Below are 16,769 nucleotides of genomic sequence, written 5' to 3'. Positions count from 1 at the left end.
ATGACTGAGAGTCAATGTTCAGAAATTATTCATTAGTAGTATGTTTTTAAATATGCTGTATAGCTGTATTTAGCGATGTGTTTGTTGTCAAACTCAAAAATTAGTATATTTTAAAAATTACAAAATGCCATTATTTTATTTTAAAAAGTTAATAATTGTATAATATTGACAAAATGTGCCCCTCACGTGTTACAATGTACCCCTCCTATGGGGCATGTTGTCACATTTCACTTCCATTCTTTCGGGGTATCAAGAAAACAGTATACACTGTATTAATGAAACGAAACCACACAATTGTATAGACATGTGAATTTAATGTGGGAAAAAATAAATACTCTGAACCCCAAGTGAATTTACACAAACTGAGAAAGTCAAAAAACGCTAGGTTGTGTAAGCTTTACATTTAAGTATGACACACCTAATAAAAATAGTTCTGAAGAAAAAAAATGGCTTCATTTATTTATTTATTTTTATATTGATTCGTGTATCATGATCTGATGCGATATGAAAAGCACATACGGCAAGCTGTGACATCAGATGTTGCCAGGCAGAATTCATTCATACCATACTTAAGGTTAAGATGTGAATCCCTCAGACAAAGCATAACGTTTTTTTCTGATATGACATATGAACACAAATATATAAATCTCTTATGCAATTTAATTCCTCGCTGCTTCATAACGGAACGCGCCTCCTATTGGAGACAAACAGCTTCACATGAAAGTGAAAGTAAAATGCCAATACACGGACATTTTGTTGTGCTCTCTGCTGACGGAAGACATCTGACCTCGACTGTCTTGTGTGCGTCTCAGTAAGTAAATTCATATTAATGTAGAGATGGAACTCACATTTTACTGAAAGTACTTCAATTCACTCTGTAAATTCTTATCAACCCATAATAGATGGGACTTAAAGTAAAGTAAGTGTTTTAAGGCGTGGTGAGTGTTTTCGGGTTTGGGTAAATGACACCAGAACTTGATAGTAACCTTTGCTTCGTGAGATCTAAGTTTTGTCACAAACTTCTTGAAACATAAAGGTTGTTCTGTCTGTTTAATCCCTTAAAGGGCTTAGAGGCATAAAGGGGTTAGAGACCCCAGTGAGTCAATGTATAGAACAGTTTTTCTCAAACTTTTTCTGCCATTTCCCACTTTGGAGGTAGGGACGGGTTCCGAGCCCCACCTGTCCCCAATCACTCCAACAAAATGGTAATTAGGCTTTAAGTTTACCTGTTAACATTTATTTTATTAACATCACATTTTTAATCTTTTCATGCGTATGTTTAAAATATTCTAACTGAACCCCCCTCCCGCAGAGTGAGTTTTTTTTTTTTAAGGCGACCGTTATTTTAGAACGTTTCCCCTTAATGTTTCCATTAGAGCCGATATTATCGGCCGATATTAGGCATTTTCCAAACTGTCGGTGTTGGCATTTATGATGGCCGATAAATTAATATTTTAAAAAATATATAAAAATGGACGAAACACCGCTCAACCACATTATGAGTGTTGGCGTTTCATAGTTTTTATACATTTTATTTATCAGAACTTTAATATATTTTTATGTTCCTCTTTTCTGTTGTGATAATACAGTTTAAAAATAAACTTGTATATATATATTTATATATATATATATATATATATGTAATATATATATATTTTTTTTGTACATTAAACTATTACTTGAGCTCAGTGAAGGCCAGGGACACAATATTCTTCAAATCCAGGATATTTTTTATTTAATTTTATGTCCATAAATAGTTCATAAATAAGTCAAAAACCATGCCAAAATGCAACATATTTATCTTAACATTGTCAAACATCTTAAATTGGTTAAAAAAACAATACATCATAAATATATGGAATAGTATATACAAAGATTGATTAATAATAATAAGATTCTGAGTTAGTTTTGGCCAGAACATACACAACATGAAAAGCTAGTGAAAAGCTAGTGAATCAATGTTTTGTTTGTGTGTGTGTGTGTGTGTGTGTGTGTGTGTGTGTGTGTGTGTGTGTGTGTGTGTGTGTGTGTGTGTGTGTGTGTGTGTGTGTGTGTGTGTGTGTTTTCTTGAGTGTTACATGGGCTTCAGATGCCAGTGTGTGCCTTTTAGTCTACTCTTCCCCCCTGTGGACATCACTGGTCACAGCCAAAGCGTGATTGTAGCTTTGATTCTCTGACTGACAGACAGCTGTTGATCAGTGACGTAACCTACGTGACTGACAGCTCGCCTACAGTATAAACAATTAAATGATAAACGTTTTTTAGTTAGCCTATTGAATCCTCTTTTTAAAAGTATGTTATTTGTTTTGATATTATCGTTAAATCACTGAGCAAACTCGGAGCACTTCACCGGCGGTGACTCTCTCCTCGCGTGACATCCTGAGCTTGCGCACGACGCGCAGCATCCAGAACGTTCTATAGCCTAACCGTTATATCGCACTTTGTAAAGAAACTGGGCTGGCGGATATCGCGTTTTGTGAAAAAATACATTTTGTAGTAGGCTTAAAATGTACATTTTTAAATCTTATTAATGGCAGCAAGTCACACATAGATTAAGGTACATCTGAACATTGATTTCCAATAATAAAATGCAAATGTCAAAAAATGGCGTTTATCGCGTTTTGCAACCAAACTCTTCATATATATATATATATATATATATATATATATATATATATATATATATATATATATATATATATCGTCCGATATTTCGAATGAACTTGACAAACTTGTTTACCATGTCATCAAATCTAATAATCCAATTCTCAAATATTTGTAAGTGAGTGTGTTTTGCCATTTAAAAATCTTCATAAATTATCTTGATTTTGATCTATAACGTGAGATGAGCGCCGCCATGTTTGTTTGCATCGCAGTTCAGAGAGTCCTGTCACTCGGATTTACCTCGCATGAATTGATCAGTTTCTCCCGAAATAGGCCTACATGCAAGTAAGTGACCGGTGAACTGGGAGAAGAATAGAGTAAACTTTATAGTTACTTACACTATCTGTAGGCTATCTGATATGAATGAAACGTCGGCAAATTATTTTTGAATGGATTGTTATTGCTGATTCCAGTGACACCAGTGTGTATTTTACGAACTCTACATGTATTGTTTTACTAGTACTTATGTGTATTTAAATGTTTGAAACCTAAAATAAACAGTATGTGGTTGAAAACAATGCATGATAAGTCAAGTCACCTTCATATAGCGCTTTTTACAACACGGATTGCTTCAAAGCTGCTCTATAGTGATAATAGGAAATACATTTAGTTTTAGAAGAAAAGCTAAAGTAGGTTTTTTTATTATTATTGTAAAGTATGGAATAGGGGTTCGTTTAGGATGGGAGCACTACAGAAAGATTCCGGCCAGAGAATCCTTTATCAGCTTTATTTCAAGATCAGGATGCCAATATCCAAGGTCAAGTGTATGTGTGGTCTAAACAGGGAGAAAGAAAAAGAAATAATGCAATGGTAATAATAACTGATTAATAAACAAATAAAGGAATACTATACTATGCTCATTGTCATCACTCACAACAGTACAGTACATAAACTAATAATTTACGTTAATACAGTGCAACAAAATATGTCACTATATGCCCTTTAATATCTGTACTGCTGCACCTTTAAGTGGCTATGCAGACTGACACTGTATCACTATAACACTCGATGCAGGTAGCACAAAATAAACAGTAAATGCACTGTACTCGAACACAGAAGCATATTTCTAAATAACTAACATGAATAAGGTCTAAATCGACATATAGAGGGCTAATTATTGCATACAGCAAACATGTTGCGCGATCAACAACACGATCTGACATCATGACCACTAATTAGTCACGCAGTTCAACAAATAAAACTAGTTCGCGTGAACATCCATACATTTCACAATATTCATCACAACGCAGTACAAACATGCAACAGTAGTAGGAACTTACTTGCTTTTCATAGAACGCACACTAATTAAAGAAAAGGGTCTCTGAATCTTCTCTCATCATCCCTGAACACAAACCGTCTGAGCAGCGCGCTGTATTTCCTGTCCAGGCGCAGTTCACGTGATGGAGCGTTCAAACGCACTTAGAAAACCTCAGCGCTGAACAAATAGGCTTTCAGACAAGGCCGCCCCCAACTGTCCGAATGGCAGTTGAAAGAGTAGGAGAAAGTCTATTTGGTGGTCTCTTCTTCTTCTTTGTCCTCAAGAGCTGGGAGCAGAATGAGTCGGGCTACTGGACGAATGTAGGTGCGGTCCTTCACTTGAACACTGATAGTCCGTACGCGTCCATCTGCTCCTGGATGAGTCTGGGTAATCCGTCCTACGGGCCATGACGCTCGGGGAAGTTGGGGATCCACGATTAAAACAACGTCGCCTATGGAGAGTGCCTTACCGTCTTTCCTCCACTTACTGCGCTCTTGCAACCCTGGTAGGTAGTGACTGATGAAGGATGACCAGAAACGATCGGCGATGGCTTGGCTATGCCTCCAACGTCTTCTCCCGAGGTCACTGGGGTCGTAAACTGCTTGAGGAAGCGACGAGTCGTGACGGCCCATGAGGAGGAGGTTAGGCGTGACCGGATCTGGATCAGAGGCATCTGATGACAAGTAGCCTAAAGGTTTCGCATTCATTATGCCCTCGACCTCCACTAAGATTGTCATCAGGACAGGTTCAGGAACAGTCTGGTCTTTAAGGACAACGCGAAGTGCAGTCTTGATAGACTTCACTTCCCTCTCCCATGTGCCACCAAAGTGCGGCGCACTTGGAGGATTGAATCGGAAGGATATCTGCTGTTCAGCAAGTTGCTCTCTCCACTGAGGTGCCATGGCAGCAACGGCTTCACGCAACTCTCTCTCTCCACCGACAAAGTTGGTACCATTGTCCATGAGGAGTTCGAACGGTCTACCACGTCGAGAGATGAATCTTCTCAGTGACAGCAGGAAAGCATCTGTATCGAGGCTTTCTAATAGATCCAGATGCACCGAGCGAGTTGTCATGCATTTGTAGACAATGCCCCACCTTTTTTCGGTGCGGTGACCAATCCTCACTTGGAAAGGTCCAAAGCAATCAACTCCGGTTGAATAGAACGGTGGCTTATGGAGTCGTAGCCGAGCTGGTGGGTAATCTGCTATCTTCGGTACGTCGGGTTTTGCTCTCCATCGTCGGCACTCCAGACATGAATGCTGATGCTTTCGAATGGCCTCTCTACCACGGATAATCCAGAACCTACGTCTGATCTCGGCAAGAACTCGTTCTGGCCCAGGGTGCAGTAGTGACTCATCGAAATCCTTGATGATAAGCTTCGTCACGGGATGGCTTGGATCCAGGATAACTGGGTGGATAGTATCCAGGTCTAGTCCTTCAGCATGCCTTAACCTGCCACCGACTTTGAGTAGCTCTGTGGATCTTTCATATTCTGGTGACAGAGATGCGAGACGACTGTCTGAAGGAAGAGTACGTCCAGCTTTGAGAGCTCTCAATTCTTCAGCAAAGCCGTCCTCTTGAGCCTTTTGTAACATCAGCTTCTCTGCTTGCAGAAAATCGGCAGCGGGAAAGTGCACTGTAGTATTAGCATCAGCCGCCCCGTGAAAGGAGCTAGCAGTTTCCTTAAGAAGCTCTTTCCAGTTGGAGAACTTATTGGGGTTCGGAAGTTGTGTGGGCAAGCTGCTGGACACAGTTCCCACGAAGGCAGACTTCCTTAACTCTGTGGTGTCTGGTTCTGCCTCAGATGAGGGCATGTTGGACCACTCCCTCTCAGACAAATAAAGGAAAGGTGGACCTTTGTTCCAGCGATGATCCTGTACCATCTCTTGCAGAGTGAGTCCGCGGGTTATATCATCAGCCGGATTGCTTAGAGTGTCAACAACCGCCATTGAACAGGGTTAGTCAGGTTCTGGATTTCTGCAACGCGTGTTCCCACGAACACTTTATAACGGCATGATTCTGATTTGATCCAGTGCAGCACAGTTGTGGAGTCAGACCAAAGAGTGATGTGCTCAGGTGGTACTACAAGCTCTGTCTCGATCACTCTAGCCAGCTGTGCGCCTGTAAGCGCGGCACTAAGCTCGAGACGCGGAATAGACAGCTGCTTACGGGGCGCGACTCTCGATCTGGCAAACACAAAGGAGACATAGACTTGTTGACTGTCATCTGTCGTCTGCATGTAGGCTACTGCTCCATAGGCGCGCTCCGATGCATCACAGAAAATGTGGATGTGACGGGTTGCGTTGGCAGTATCGGCAGTGGCTGGTGCATAGGGACGAGGCAGCTTGAGATGTTGCAAAGTGGGAATTTCTTGCACCCAACTCGACCATTTCTCCAGAAGTTCAGCGGGTTGGATCTTGTCGTCCCAGCCAATGTTGGCCTTCCACATGTCCTGAACCAGCACTTTACATCTTGTCGTGAATGGCACAATGTAGCCCAATGGGTCGTAAAGCTTGGCAAGGACACTGTAGACGTTACGAAGAGTAGCATCTGAAGATTCAGTATGGCGACGTTTGTAATTCAGGGTGTCGTTCAAACAATCCCAGCAGAGTCCAAGCGTGGGCTCTTGGAGGTTGTCACTGGCCTTGGATAGCCATAGCTCACTGCTAGCCGACTGAGCTTCAGGAGGTAGATGTGCTACAACTTCAGGCATGTTACTAGCCCATTGCCAAATCTCGAAACCTCCCTTATTCAGAAGTGCTCGCAGATCATCAACTAGAACCTTGGCATACTCAGCTTTACTCACACTGTGGAGGCAATTGTCGACATAGAATGAGTGCTCTATCCCATGCATGAGAGGAGAGTCTGGTGGTTCGTGGTCTCTGACATGCTGTTGCAGGGCAAAGACCGCACAACAGGGGCTGCACGTTGTTCCGAATGGTAACACCTCCCATTGGAATATGCGTGGTTCAGATGTCCTCTGCATGTCACGCCACAGGAATCGTAGAAGTGGTTTATCACTGGGCAACAAGCGGATCTGGTGGAACATTGATTTAATATCTCCGCTGATGGCCACAGCATGACATCGAAACCGCATCAGGACTCCAATCATGGTCGGACCGAGCGTTGGTCCCGGCAGGAGTTGGTCATTCAGGGACAGGCCGTTAAAAGAGAAGGAACAGTTAAAGACTACTCTATCCTTTCCATTGTGGTGCACCATATGATGAGGTACATACCATGACTCTGTGGACTTTGCTGCCTCTTCTGTAGAGATTTCCGCAACATAACCAGACTGAACAAGTTTATCCATCTCCTTGCAATATGAGGCTGCTCGAACGGTGTCCTTGGCCAACCGGCACTCAGTGCTGCGTAGGTTAGGCATCGCGGCATCTTGCTGAGCACAGAGTTGGATGACTGGCTGACGACGCAACAGTGGAGTAGCGTAACGCTGGGTACCGTCGACAGATACACGTTCGGAGGCTGTCTGTAAAAGGATGAGTCCCTGCTGGTCTTGCTTGGAACGCGTTGCAGTCTTCTCACTGACATAGGGGACTGTGTCAATGTGCCAAAGGCGTTCCACATTCCTGAGGAGTTCAGAATATGAAGACTCAGTGGCGATGTGCAGACAAGAAGACTGGTGCAATGAAACTGGCATAATGTCAGAAGGACCTTGCAAAGACAAGCCTAGCCTTGTGCAGATGGCTATAGGACCACCAGATGGACCTGCTCTGACTGGCTGTGTAGGAGTGAGAAGCTGAGGCATATCAGAGCCGATGAGGAGCAGAGGTTGGGCTCTGTGGATAGGCATTAAAGGAAGTCCTTTGAGATGCTCATAGCGCTTCTGGAGAGCTGCTACTGGGTACGTGTGCTCAGATAAACTCAGACTACTTGCAGTGAACGCATGTTGAATCCAAAACTTCTTGTTTGGCTTGAAGATGGGGGATACATGAAAACTAACTGAGGAACCTTTCAGTTCCTTCACCTCTTGCTGGACTGTCCTCAGATGAAGTGTCTCTGGATGCTGAGAGAGTTGTAGTTGCTCTACAGCTTGTGGGAGGATAATCGTTCTCTCCGAACCATCATCAAGCACTGCAAATGTCTCAAGAATGCGATCTCCATGATGCAGAAGCACTTTGACAACCTTCAGCAACACTCTCTGAGGGCTTCTGGGCTGCTCAATGTAGACAATGGGCTTCGGATTAGTGACCATCAGCACTCGCTGGGATGACTCTTGGATGGCGTCATGCAGGACTGTAAGGTGTTTCTCTTTGCAAATCTTACATGGGCGCTTAAGCGTGCAGGCTGTAGCTTTGTGGCCGCGGCCGCATTTCCAACATCTGTCGCCTTCCTGGATCCACTTCTTAATCTCAGCAGTAGAAAGTGTCTTGAAGTCATGGCAAGAGTTAAGGTAGTGCTCCTTATTGTTGCAGAATGGGCAATAAGGACTGAGTTTAAAAGCTTGGAACTTCGACTGAAAGGTCTCCTTGTCGGCTGTCTCCCCAGAGCAGAGGAAGACTGATGCTGTCTTATCTTTGGGCTTTGAACTACGTAGATCTCTCTTTGGAAGGGTAGGCCCTGTAGAGTTGTAGAGAAGAGTAGCTTGACTGGCGAGACGCTTGGCTTGAGCCTTCATCTGGAGCCACGCAGCGAGGTCGGGCAAGGAGTAGGTGAGCTCTGAACCTGGCTGCAGGATGCCGCGAACGAGACAATATTCCACAAATCCATCTCTGTGGGAAGGAGACATTTTGCTTAAGAGACGATCAACATGGGAACCACATCTGAGCTCGTACCCAACAGGTCCCTCCAAAATGCGTAGCATACCGACCAGCGACTGGACTGAGAGAGCGAAGGAGTCGAATGCCTCTGCGTCTCCTGACTTAATGGCTGGGGAGTTGAGTATTGCCGCTAGTTCACTTTGAACCAGTTGCCTTGGCTGGCCATATTTGTCTTGCAGAGCTCCCAATGCAGCTGTATACGGTGCGGTGTCATACATATATGATTTGGCCAACTGCAGAGCACTCCGAAGCTTAAGCTGACTCAGGAGCACTTGATATTTATAATGCTCGCTGAGATGAGGGTGACTATTCATCAAGTTGTCGAGCGCCATCTTCAAAAGTGCGAAATCACTGTCTTTGCCACTCTCGAAGAAGGGAAGTTTCGGTTTAGGAATACCATAAGACGTAGCAATCAGGGTCTCCATACCCGGGTAGGTCCAGGGTGGTGCCGCCTGAACTGATGTTGCAGCTGGTATACTGCAGTGAGCATACTGCACTGCGGGAGGTGTCGGTGCCACTGTAACTGCTCGTGGTGGCATTGTGAAGCTTTTACTGGTAGCTGGAGCCCCTAGGTACTGAGATGGTAGACTTTTTGTGACAGAAGACCTTGCCATTGGTGACGCTCCACCTGCCTGTACCGTGGACAGGACGGGAACGAATGAGACAGGTACAGATGGAAGTACAGAGACTGGTACTGCAATCGGTGCAGCGCTGACAGGAACACTTATCTGGGCACTCGTGACGGGATTAGCAGGTGTTGCTAATATCTGAGTAGAAACAGTGGAGAAAGGTGCTGCCTGAACTGGCGCTGGATTTGGCTGTTGCACAAGTGGATGCTGCACAGGAACCGATGGCACCAGAGGTGGCTGTTGAGCCAATTGTGACGTCAGAGGTAGCTTCGAAAACGTAGCGGGAGCTGACGACGTAGACAAGGAATCGTCGTTCGTCCCTGTCAGGTAGGTCTTTACAAGACTGGCAATTTGTACCTCCTTCTCGAGCTTCTTCAAGCGCCTACGTCTTCCCATCTCTCTAGCCATTCTCTCTTTAGCCAGATGTGCTTCCTCTTGTAGCCGCTGTCCTTCTCTGGCTTGTGCATCTAATACTGCAGCTTCTAAGTCAGCTTTCCTTTCCTCTTCTATTTCCTGCTGTAGGTCAGCTAGCTCCAATCCTTTGATCTCCTCCTCTAATGCAGCTGCTTGCATATCAGACGTACTTCGGAACAGATGGAGTCCGTAAGATGACTGAGAAGACCGCTGTGAATATGCAGCTGACCGGTAACTTGTCAAACTCCGAGCTCTGGTTAACTGAGCCTGGTCTGGTTGTCCTACAGGAATAGAGGAGGCTTGGGCCACAGGCTGTTGAGAGGGCAGAAGAGTGACTTCGTACTGGGCTAAATGTGCAGGTGGACGAGGGTCTCTCTTGGGTCGGTCCGATGACTCCTGCTGCTGACCATCAGTTGCTGACTCCATAGTGTCGGGTGAACCCTAATCCGGCTTGAAGGACCAATGTAAAGTATGGAATAGGGGTTCGTTTAGGATGGGAGCACTACAGAAAGATTCCGGCCAGAGAATCCTTTATCAGCTTTATTTCAAGATCAGGATGCCAATATACAAGGTCAAGTGTATGTGTGGTCTAAACAGGGAGAAAGAAAAAGAAATAATGCAATGGTAATAATAACTGATTAATAAACAAATAAAGGAATACTATACTATGCTCATTGTCATCACTCACAACAGTACAGTACATAAACTAATAATTTACGTTAATACAGTGCAACAAAATATGTCACTATATGCATATCTGTACTGCTGCACCTTTAAGTGGCTATGCAGACTGACACTGTATCACTATAACACTCGATGCAGGTAGCACAAAATAAACAGTAAATGCACTGTACTCGAACACAGAAGCATATTTCTAAATAACTAACATGAATAAGGTCTAAATCGACATATAGAGGGCTAATTATTGCATACAGCAAACATGTTGCGTGATCAACAACACGATCTGACATCATGACCACTAATTAGTCACGCAGTTCAACAAATAAAACTAGTTCGCGTGAACATCCATACATTTCACAATATTCATCACAACGCAGTACAAACATGCAACAGTAGTAGGAACTTACTTGCTTTTCATAGAACGCACACTAATTAAAGAAAAGGGTCTCTGAATCTTCTCTCATCATCCCTGAACACAAACCGTCTGAGCAGCGCGCTGTATTTCCTGTCCAGGCGCAGTTCACGTGATGGAGCGTTCAAACGCACTTAGAAAACCTCAGCGCTGAACAAATAGGCTTTCAGACAATTATTATCAAGCACCGAGTGAGTGCTTTTATTATCAAGCCCTGAGGCCTTAGCCCGGCCCGTGTCCGACAGCTTATCAAAATTTTCGGCCTGAGTCCGACTGAAGTCCGTGTTTTTTTTCTATTTTTTATTCTCCCTATTACACATTGTTGCAGCCATTAAAATAGTTCAGTTTTGTTTTTAATGTCAAAGTAGTTATATTTCGTTTCGTTTCTTTATTAAGTTAATTTAGAAGCCTTTTTTTGTTCGTTAAATTAAAGTTTTTGTTTTTTAAAGTAGGCTAACGACCAAGCGGGCAGCGGCTGACAGTGAGTTAACCGCATGTTTGATCAATTTAGCCTCTCAAATCAACACTGGACTTGTCTTGCTTATAATAAAATACATAGATATAAAACATTTCAAGCATCACAATGTTAATTTAAACGTTTAGCCTAAAAAAGGCATTTTTTATGAGGCAGGCTGCTCGCAATGGCGCTCACGAACAAAATGGGCTAATCGACAAAAAAAACACACAAAAAACATGCTGTTTGTCTTAACTTACACCTCTCTACAAAATTAATATAAATCCGATCTTCAATTCCCGGCCCGAGGTATATGCACATTTAACGGAGTTCACGTCAACGTAAGCAACCGATATGAGCTGCATTTGATTCATCGGCACATTTCAAGATCAAAGACTGCAATATGAGAGAGTGACCTAAGCACTGGTAAGAGCATTTAGTCTCATTCGTTTTAATGAAGATGATTGTGTTTTTGAGCATCTAAGACGTAGCCTATTTTCAGTTTCACTTGGCAGTTTGCGTGTTGGCTAGCTTTACTCATTTGTGGCGTTGCGTTGTATAGCGTCAGCCCCGCACCACTCTAAACACTATGCGAGCCGTCTTGACAGTCGAGGCATTATGGTCTCATGTTGTTTCCACCAGCGCAGCACATCTCATCTCATCTCAGGTGCACCGGAATAAAAATCCCACATATGGGACCGCTCAAAAGGGTAATAGAGATGTGCTCAATTATTACCATATTTCCTCCCGTTTGTCGCGCCCCACTTGTCATGTCTGTCTCTATTCCCACCAGTGGGGCGCGCCCCACACTTTGAGTAATGCTGGTATAGAAACAATATGTAGAAACTACATTTTTTTATTTTATTTACTTATATATATAAATATGCTATTAAGGCTTTTGGAGTAATTTTTGTGAGAAAATCTTACTTCTGCACCTAAAAATGCCAAAACCGGATGTGACGTAACATGAGGGAGTGCGAAATTTCAGCGACAGGAAAACAATGGATCTTAATGACAGCTTAAACGCTGAGGAAATTATAAATGTTTATTAATACTCATATGACAGACCATGGCCATACAATTATGATCGCAAAATTATCACAATAATTAGATAAAGGAACACTGTGCTCAGATTACAATACTGTACAGATTATTATCATACTTAGCAAAGCTGGTATTGGTCATCTAGGAGTACCAATAACAGAAACCAGTAAGTCACACTCTGTGTTAATATCTGTCCACACTAAACGTTGTGTGATATAACGTTATAACGGTTTCTCATGACGGCTGATTTGGTAGATAGCAAATGTATAAAAAAAGCAAAAAGATAGCAAAAAGTCTTGCGGTGCACAGTTCACGTTTTCTTCAAGCTGCATCTCTGACGGATCCTTCACCATCACATCTCCCACCGGCGGCCGATCCACAGACACTATAGTGCTATTGTGTGTATCCTTTATTCATTCATTCTGTGTTATGGGTTTATTTAGTGCCGATTCACTAACAGGGTTTTTCCTGCATTGAAATTTTTTTGGCGGCCGCCAAGACAATTTTTTGGCCCGCCAAAGCCTTATTTGATGAGTTATTGTGATTTATGAGTGTAGAATAGATGACTTTTGCACTTGTGATACGGCCGTGTTAACTGAGTGACAGAGAACGAGCAGAGAGCTCCTCCCCCGCGCGACCGCTCTCTCTTTCTTTCGATGTCTTCTCATATTTCACATATTGGCTCATATTTCACATATTAATCAAAATCAAAAGGTCGGAAGACCGAATCCATGTTGCACGTGCCGCATTCGGATATTTTTTTCCTTGAATTCCCGCTGGGTGTGAACTGCGCTCAAAAAACATCGACTCTTCTCTGACCAGCTGACATAAACATAAGTTTCAATAAACGGGAAAACATTATATTCTGTTATGAAGTGTATTCTGTATTGACAAATCTTTTGCGATGTTCTAACAGACGGGATTCGCACACAACGCGTCTGCTAATGTCCGATTCGCGAACCAATGACTCCTTTGAATCAAATCATTTTAGCGACTGGTTAGAACAACTGATCCGTCCAACACTGAACGAACGAATCAGTTTATTAATTTACTCAGAACACATCTGAGATGAGAACACAAGTCTGCTTACCCAATTTAGCAAGAGTGGATAGTAAGAATTAGTTTAATCATCCACAGTCATTCAGCTTATTTATGTTGACAATGTGCAGTGAAATATAATTTAGTGTAGACTGGAGTGAGGTGAGACCAGAACAAAGTTGTTAGCTAGCTGATAATTTTACAAAATTGTATATGGTAGAAAATTAGGCTATTTGTTAATTTTTTATGCTACTTTTTAATATTGATATGATTATACCAAAACAATTATCAGTAAATATTGTAAAAAATGAGGATCAAAAGAAACAAACATCAAGGTAGAGATCATACATAATATCAGATGTCAAAATAAGATAAGCAAAAATTACAAACGGTTTCTTTGCATTTATTTTAAATGTATTGTCAGTGTTGCGCTCACAGATCACGTAGGTAGAGTACTTTACTGTGTGTGGATGACCATGTCTGTCAGACACCACCGAAGACCATTTTTGACCCAGGAAAAACCCTGACTAATAGTGTGAGGATGCATATGACGTTATGAGTATGTATTTGAGTGAACTTGACACGGCATGAATAAAATATTTACATCACATAATTCCAAACTTTTTTTGAAAAATTAGAGACTGTATGCATTTGTGTTAATGTACATACTTTGTATTCATCAATGTTGAAATTGATTCACGTAAAAACGGCAAAGAAGCATCGCGTGTGGACGTTTATTCATTTAATATCTCCTGGTTAAATAAAGGATGAATAAATAAATAACAACTAGCCTACCGTAATATATAACAATGCCGTTTACCATGGCTTCATAGATTAATTAAAACCGTAAAATATTATAACTCACCTGATGCGCATTCTTTGTTCTTAATTTTTTTATAAGCAGAGTTAACAAACCTTGCTGTATTTTCGTGAAATTCATTAAAAGAAGGTACACCGCCATCTTGTTCTGACCACGGCGTCTCACCTTGTAAATACCAACATCCCAGGAGGACTTGAACGCACCAGGGGTGCGTTTCCCAAAAGCATCGTTAGCCAACTAAGGTCACAAGTTCCGTCGTTATCAACATAGTTCAACCAGTCGGTGATTCCCGAAACCATCGTTCCAACGAACTTTCGCAAACGGCGTCGCAAACTTGCGTGGTTGGAACGACAGCTCTCGACCTGTGGTTAGAAGCATAGTTTCTTGTTTGCATGACGTGGACTTAATAAATCCTTACCTTGAACAAAATTAGCAAGCTGACACTCAGTACAACCTATATCTTTTATTTAGAATACATACAAATGTCAATTATGTCGTTTAGTTTGTCAAGAGATTTAAAGCACCGTTTTTGAAGAGTGCGCATGTGCGGACGTGCACTAGTATGTAAAATCGAGCTTGTGATTGAATCTGAAAATAAAGCAAAATAACTGAGAAAAATAAGAATTAATCTTCAGATGCCATGTCTGTAATTTATAGCAAAAAGTCTAGCATTAATTTAATCTCACACTAATTAAATATAATAAGTTAATACTCCACCACCTGCGTGACATCATTAACCAACGTGGTTGAAAGACAGATTTGCGACAATATGGTTTTGGGAAACAGTTGTGACTAGCTAGTTGATTTCTTCAACGATGCATCGTACTATGGTAGTTGAGCAGTGAGTTACATCGTTGTACGGGAAACGCACCCCTGAAGCAGAAGTGAAGTCCCGTCTCTTCACCTGCACAAAACGCCACCATGCAGGTTTTTCTAACCTTTTTTTTAGGAAACCTGTGGACTTGATGTCCTGACTGGCTGGACACAATAATTTACCATGACAATGATTAATTGAAATAGAAACGTCTCGGTTACGTATGGTAACCCTCATTCCCTGAAGGAGGGAACGGAGATGTACGTCGGACATACCGACGAATTGGGATCACTTCTGGGAGCCCCTATCAGCTTCGAGCTATTTAGAACCAGCCAATGAACAATTGGCGTGCGAGATTTGCATCTCGCGCTCCGCCCCGCACCGCGGGTATAAACAGGAAGCGAGAGCGAATGCACGCTGTTTTTCACTGAGGAGCCGAACTGAGTGGCTCGGCCCTGCAGTGATGGTACAGCAACTTTGGCAACGGGACGTACGTCTCCGTTCCCTCCTTCAGGGAACGAGGGTTACCATACGTAACTGAGACATTCCCTTTCAGTCGGTCATGTTCGACGTACGTCGGACGTACCGACGAATTGGTATCCCTTTGGAAAACGCCATAGTTACTACCACTTCCAGCGATGAGCCCCTCAGACCCCGATCTGATGCGGGCAGGGAAATTCACGCAGGGAGAGTCAAAGCTGCTATTCCGCAAGACCCACTCAGCTGACTGTATTGGATAACGCTGGGAAAGCGTGCCTGTGAAGGCCGCTGCGGAAGCCACATCATGCCCAGAGGGAGTTAACATGTGGAAAATACACGTATGGGCTGGCCGTGGGCAGCACAACATACGGAAGTCCCAGGGGTGGCCCCAGCCAATTAGAGGAGGGGGACAACACCTTCCTGAGACGGCAGAGGAGACTCTGCCGAGGGAAAGACACGGGCTCGCCGTAGGGAGCCGAACCATGGAAGAATACACAACATATGGAACCCAGCCTAACACAAATTCCACCACTGCATACGAGTGTTAGACCTGGCGTCGAATGCTCCGCCACGTCCGACTGCCACGGGTTGCGGAGGACTCAACAGGGTTCGCCGTTCTGGGGAACTCGACTGGAGCAGATAAGCGCACGTATCCATACCATGAGGGAGGGAGTGGCGCAGCAAGCCGACACTAGAACGGGCACTTCGGTGTTACTGACTATGGGAAGTGAGCACACAGGAAGATACCGGATCTACACGGAGGCTATAAAATCTAGCAAACGTGTTAGGTGTCGCCCGGCCCGCAGCTCTACAAATATCTGTCAGCGAGGCGCCGCGAGCCAGCGCCCAGGAAGAAGCAACACCCCTAATGGAGTGGGCTTTTAACCCGAGCAGGCAAGGCATGTCTTGGGATTCATACGCCAAGACGATGGCATCCACTATCCAGTGGGCCATCCTCTGCTTGGAGACAGCCTTTCTGCTGTCCTCCGTAACAGATGAAGAGCTGCTCTGAGGTCCTGAAGCTTTGCGTTCTGTCCACGTAAGTCCGGAGAGCACGGACGGGACAGAGAAAAGCTAGGGCTGGGTCTGGCTCCTCCGAAGGCAGTGCTTGCAGGCTCACCACTTGGTCCCGGAAGGGAGTAGTGGGAACCTTGGGCACATATCCAGGCCGGGGTCTCATGATCACATGAGAGTTACCGGGCCTGAATTCCAGGCACGATTCGTCGACCGAAAATGCCTGCAGGTCCCCTACCCTCTTGATGGAGGCCAACGCAGTCAGTAGTATT

The 16,769-nt window shown here is 43.5% G+C and overlaps 1 protein-coding gene across 1 annotated transcript in view; it reads left to right on the top strand.

Moving 5' to 3' along the window:
* Positions 1–700: 700 nt before the first annotated feature.
* The window catches only part of LOC307125525 (GTPase IMAP family member 8-like), a 27,180-nt gene continuing 11,111 nt past the window's right edge, over positions 701–16,769 (top strand). The window contains exon 1 of the mRNA XM_079815412.1: positions 701–811. The gene's annotated coding sequence lies outside the window, so the exon portion shown is untranslated. The remainder of the gene's footprint in view (positions 812–16,769) is intronic.

The sequence above is a fragment of the Gobio gobio genome, assembly GCF_949357685.1.
Source record: "Gobio gobio genome assembly, chromosome: 1".
Lineage (NCBI taxonomy): Eukaryota > Metazoa > Chordata > Actinopteri > Cypriniformes > Gobionidae > Gobio > Gobio gobio.
Note: the sequence above shows the minus strand (reverse complement) of the source record. Positions and strands in the feature narration are given on the sequence as shown.